Consider the following 6,516-nt stretch of genomic DNA (forward strand, 5'->3'; position numbering starts at 1 on the left):
GCGCCGGCCAGTGCCGAGCGCCGCCGCCTTGCCGGTCGCGCAACCCTGCCCCACCGCCGTCCCAGCTCGCCGCCGGCCGGATCCGGCGAGATCCGGGCCGGGACCGCCTCCTCCGACCTCCCTCCGGCCGCTCTCTGGCGAGCTCGCGCCGCCGCCTCGGGATCCGTGCCCAGATCCAGTTTCCCGAAGGTTGACCCTGAATATTTCACCAAGTCCCCGTAGTTTTCAGCATTTTCATGCCCTATTCAACGCATCATAACTTGTTGAATACTGCTCTATTTTGTGCGTGTGATATATCAAATTGTTCGTCGTGAGATGCTCTATATTTCGTTCCATTGTGTCATGTTCATTTGAGTTCATCTTGATGCCTGAATCATCGTTGCAAGAGTGCTATATGATGTTAACCAGCTGAAACTGTTATAACTTGGTGATTTGTCATTTTTCTTGCATTTGATGTGTGCATCCTATGAGGTTGAGGTCTACATGTGTTTTGGACTACATCATGCCATCGTTACAGGGGTGCTACCTATGTATTTTTGTGAGTTGTGTGGTGAGTGCATCAAGCTTGTTAAGTAGGGTACTTGCTGTTACTGTTTTGCTAGGCTGAATCTGTTATTTCATGAAGCTATGTAAACCTGCTGCTACAAGTCATTCTATGCATAATATGGAGATGTTCACTAAGGATGATTTGTTATACATGTCATGATATATCCATCCATGCCCCTGGTTGCATTTATAGCTTGTTGTAACTTGTCGTAATCTTGCTCCGAAGTTGCTAAATAATGTTGCTGTTAGCCTGTTAACAGTAAGTTCAGTTTTGCCATGAGTTTTGCTAGTGATCCGTGCACCCTATGAACTTGCTCTTGCCATTCTTAGCTTCATAAACATGTATTCTTACTTTTTGTAGTCTTTCCATGCCATGTATTGCTCTGTGGTGAGTGGTACAAGCTCACCAACATGCCTACTTATTGTTGTTCCTGCCATGGTTGAATCTGTCATATAACTTGCTATGTTTACAAGGGTGCCATCATATCTTCTAATCCTTTTTGGCTCATGGTCAGTAAAGGACTTTTGTTCTATGTATTTAGTAGTAGCATGCCATGCCTTTTTTTGCCATGACAAGTTCCTGTAACATGTTGTTTGATTGCTCTAAACATTGCAACCCGATGTTATTTCTGCAAAGCCTGAAACTGTTATTATTTGCAATCTTGCCATGTGTGTTTGAGCATGTTCTAGTAGTTTCTGAAGATAGCTCAGTGTTCATGTTTTGTCATGCTTTACCTGTAAATCACGTCCATGCCTTTTTTTGTCATGTTGGGGTGTTGTAGCATATTGTTTTAATGCTTGCTATATGCCTAGTTGCTGTTTTGGACAGATTGTTGTTATGTCTTGTATAGAGTGTATGTGTTGAATCGTTGCTCCGTTTTGAGTGTGCTCTATATGAAACTTGCTTAGAATTGCATGTAGTTTCATATTATCATGTTGCATCCTTGTTTTGAGGTGTTTTCTTGATGTTTGGATGCATTTTGCATCAATGCCATGTTTGACTTGTTTTGCTCATATCTTCTAGGCCGTAGCTCTGAATTAAACGAACTTTATATGTAACTTGACTAGAATCTCATGTAGATCATCTTGGTGCATATTAACTTGCTGTTTAACAACTTGAACATAATGTTTATTCATATCTGGACCAATTTCGAAATTTGCATATGAGGACTTACCGGAATTGTTATATGTTGCTTCCGGCCTCATTTAAACTTGCTTTGATGTGTTGCTCTTGTATGGATCATCTCTTGCCATGAGTAACTTCATGTAGCCTTGTCATACATCATACTTGGTTGAGCATCATGCCTTGTTCATGTGTGGTGTGTTTACCATGTTGTGTGCTTCTTCTCGATAGTTCCCGTTTCGTTGCGATCGTGAGGATTCGTTCGTCTACACTTCATTCGTTTTTGTGGATTCATCTTCTTCATGGACTCGTTCTTCTTCCTAGCGGGATTTCAAGCAAGATGACCGCTACCCTGGATCTCACTACTATCATTGCTATGCTAGTTGCTTCGTTCTATCGGTTTGCTGCGCTACCTATCATTTGCTCTTCAAGCCTCCCAATTTGCCATGTCAGCCTCTAACATTTTTCACCCTTCCTAGCAAACCGTTGCTTGGCTATGTTATCGCTTTGCTCAGCCCCTCTTATAGCTTTGTTAGTTGCAGGTGAAGTTGAAGATTACTCCGTGGTGGACAGGATTTTGTTGGGATATCACAATATCTCTTATTTAATGAATGCATCTATATATTTGGTAAAGGGTGGAAGGCTCGGCCTTATGCCTGGTGTTTTGTTCCACTCTTGCCGCCCTAGTTTCCGTCATACTGGTGTTATGTTCCCGGATTTTGCGTTCCTTACGCGGTTGGGTGATTTATGGGACCCCCTTGACAGTTCGCTTTGAATAAAAGTCCTCCAGCAAGGACCAACATTGGTTTTACCATTTTCCTCACCACCACCTACATTTCCCTTGGGAGTAATTAACCCAACAGTCATCTTTATTATAGCCCCCCCCTCCCGGCCAGTGCTTCTCTAAGTGTTGGTCCGAACCAGAGCCCTTTGCAGCGCCCCCTCAGGGAAACTTGAGGTCTGGTTTTAGTTGTACGGATTGCTCATCCGGTGTTGCCCTAAGAACGAGATATGTGCAGCTCCTATCGGGCTTGTCGGCACATCGGGCGGCTTTGCCGGTCTTGTTCTACCATTGTCGAAATGTCTTGTAAACCGGGATTCTGAGACTGATCGGGTCTTCCTGGGAGAAGGTATATCCTTCGTTGATCGCGAGAGCTTATCATGGGCTAAGGTGGGACACCCCTGCAGGGTATAAACTTTCGAAAGCCGTGCCCGCGATTATGTGCCAGATGAGAATTTGTTAATGTCCGGTTGTAGATAACTTGACACCTCATTCGAATTAAAACGCATCAACCGTGTGTGTAGCCGTGATGGTCTCTTTTTGCAGAGTCCGGGAAGTCAACACAGTTTTTGGGTTATGTTTAACGTAAGTAGGAGTTCAGGATCACTTCTTGATCATTGCTAGATTCACAACCGTTCCGCTTGCTCTCTTCTCGCTCTTATTTGCATATGTTAGCCACCATATATGCTTAGTCGCTGCTGCAACCTCACCACTTTACCCCCTTCCTTTCCCATTAAGGTTTGCTAGTCTTGATACCCATGGTAATGGGATTGCTGAGTCCTCGTGGCTCACAGATTACTACAACAACAGTTGCAAGTACAGGTTTTGTGATGATCCTGACGTGAGAGCTATGTTTGCTTGTCTTGGAGTTCTTCTTCTACTTCTTCTTCGATCAGAGGATAGGTTCCAGGTCGGCAGCCTGGGCTAGCAGGGTGGATGTCGTTTGAGCTTCTATTTGTGCTTCATCCGTAGTCAAATGTTGTTCTCATGTAAGATGATGTTGTATTCATGTGGCATTGTATGCCTCTTGTATGTATCCCCACCTATTATGTAATGTTGATGTAATGATATCCACCTTGCAAAAGCGTTTCAATATGCGGTTCTATCCTTGGTGGGACCATCGAGTCTCTTTAGGATAGTATCGCATATTGGGCGTGACAAGTTGGTATCAAAGCCTCGACGGACCCTAGGAGCCCCCTTGATTGATCGTGTAGTTTGGCCATTGTTGAGTCTAGAAGAAAACTATTTTCGGAGTCTAGTTATATCGGAGAGTAGGAGTTCTTTTTACTCCTCAGCCCCTTCGTCACTCTAGTAAGGAATCTTGACGTCGGTGTTTTGAATTACTCCTCTTCCCTTCAAATGTTTCTTTAGGATCACGCAGTTGGTTTTACGATCGTTGTTTCTCAGATTTTTTTTCATCCGGTGCATTTCTCGTCAAGTTGACTCGAGCCTCTTCATCTTTGCCAAGTTCAATACTCAGTTGTTTTCTTTTCCCACCCGCCCACCCTTTTTCTCCTTGGAGCCGGAGTCCGTAATCGAGCATGCTTTCTACTCGTGCGAAGTCTTTGCTTTCTTTCCTCAATGATTTCAACTGGTGTTTTCTCTTCAAGTTATTCGTCGGTTCCCCCTTTCAAGTTGCTTTTGTTTTCCCGTCCTCCCACCCTCTTCTTCCCGGAGGCTGAGTTTGTTTCGAGCATCAATTTCATTCGTGCGGAGCCTCTTCAGTCTTCCCCCAATCATTTCAACCGGTGAATTCTCGTCTCGATGGACATTCTTCATCTCTTTTTCTTCTCCGGTGAATTCAATTCAGGTTTTTCGGTGTTGGTCGTATTCTTCTCCTTGGATCAAGTGTTCTCTTTGCTTGTTTGCCTCTCCCCATTCAATCATTCTGGAGTTCAAGACATCTCAGGAGATTCGTCTGTGATCCAATTAATTCGAGGGTGTCACCACATTCAAATATTTCATTTGTTCCGGTGCATCATCTATCTGTTCAACATCCTTTCCAATGGTGTTTTCTTTTAGTGGGCCCTAACCCACAGGTCTTTTCCCAGGATCTTACCTGACTCTTCTAATTCCCCGGACTGATTCTCATTTCTTTTCAAGTGTGACGTAAGAATGGATTCCACCAGTCAGATGCCTTTCCAAGATCTCTTACAAATCATTTCATTGTTGCCTCAACCTCTCTACTTTTCATTCTACCGGAGTACTTCAGTAATTTTCCGCTAGCATATTTGTTCTTCTAACTCTTCCCGGTGATTCATTCTCTTTCGTCAGTCATTTCCGAATTCTAACGGTGGTTCTTTAAGATTCTTATCTTTGGTTATCATATTAATTCATTCGTTCTTTTCAAATCCTACCGGTGGTTCATGAAGACTTTCTCAGTTTTGCGCCATATTTCCCTTCTCAATCCTTTTTCAGGAAGAATAAGTAGTATGCCAAATGCATTGCTTGTCATCAATTTAATTTGAGGAAGGATAAGCATACAATAAATCTTATTCTTATTTCATCCAAGTGAGTAATCCCTTCCTTCGGAGTTTGTTCATGATGAATAATCTCTCGATTCCAAGTGTTTTCATCTTTTCTTTTCCGGAGTTCAAATTTCCTCGACCATTTCGCCCGAACCTCCATCTAAATCATTGCAAGGCTTTAGTCTTATTTCTGTCATCCTTCAATTTTATCTTGTCATTCGTTTGTTACCGGAGTTCTTATGGTGGTTCATCAGGATTTAATTCATTCTTCAAGAGTTCATCAAGATTTTGTTGGTGGAGTCCAAATATCTTTTCCTCTTGCGTCTCGAAGTGTAATTAATTCTCCGTATTCTTTTGAATTGGAGTTTTGCATTTCTTCGTTCTTCTCAGATATTCAAGCATTTGCTTGTGGCATAATTTCACCTCAAGTTTTGAGTTGTTTTTGGATAAGTCCACAACAAGTTTTTTTCTTTCGTTGTTGATTTTCTCAACAACTCCGTTCAACCTATCCTTCTAAGTTCTTTTCATTCAACTCTTTCAATTCTTTCCGGAGGTTTTGTGTCATGTCTTCATCAACTATCATTCCATCCTCTCTAGCTCGTGTTCTATTCCTTCCATTTTCAGCCAGAGTGCTGCCTAAATCCTTTCACTCATTAGTCGTTTCTTATCTCGATCTAACCGGAGTGGTTTCGTAGTCTATCTGATTCCGTGAGCTTTCGATCCTCGGCATTCTCATTGTTCCTCTCTTTTCTCGAGTGCTCTTAATTCTTTGTTTCCTCTCTGGAGTTCTTGTTTCACCTCGCCCCTTTTCCCTTCCGTCTAGGTCCTAAGATCTCGGGACGAGATCTCTTGTTAGTGGAGGAGTGTTGTAATGCCCCGGATTCGATGCGCCAGGTGTCCGCCGGTTATTCGCCGTCTTTGCCATGTCATTTGCTTGCGTGTTGCATTTTATTATGTCATAATGTGCATTTCATTTTGCATACGTGTTTGTCTCATGCATCCGAGCTTTTTCCCCGTTGTTCGTTTTGCAATCCGGCACTCCTATGTCCTCCGGCGTCCCCCTTTTGTGTCTCGTTGTGAGCGGGTTTTAAACATTCTCGGAATGGGCGAGGTTTTCCAAGCGGCCTTGGTATACCACCGGTAGACCGCCTGTCAAGTTTCGTGCCATTTGGAGGTCGTTTGATACTCCAACGGTTAACCGGGTAACCGCAAAGGCCTCTTTTGTGTGCAGCCCAACACCCCTTCCAAAGTGGCCCAAAACCCATTCTAACCCCCTTCATGCTCTCGGTCGTTCGATCATGATCGTGTGGGCGAAAACCGCTCCTCATTTGGACTCTCCTAGCTCCTTCTACCTACTAATAGGTGCACCTCCCCCGAAATTCCCGCAGTCCAAACCCTAGCCAAACTCCTCCCCGCCGCCGGACATGTTCGCCTCCATGCCGAACGCGTCCACCCGCCAGCCTCCACCTCACCCCAGCGAATCACGCACCTCCACGTCAGCCCGCCGCCGCCCTCGTCCAACTGCGCACCGCGACGTGGCACCGCGCCTCCCACCTCCGCCGCCGGCCCGCCAGGCCCGCGCGGGGCCCTCCCGGCCC

This window comes from Triticum aestivum, chromosome 5B, assembly GCF_018294505.1.
Source record: "Triticum aestivum cultivar Chinese Spring chromosome 5B, IWGSC CS RefSeq v2.1, whole genome shotgun sequence".
NCBI lineage: Eukaryota > Viridiplantae > Streptophyta > Magnoliopsida > Poales > Poaceae > Triticum > Triticum aestivum.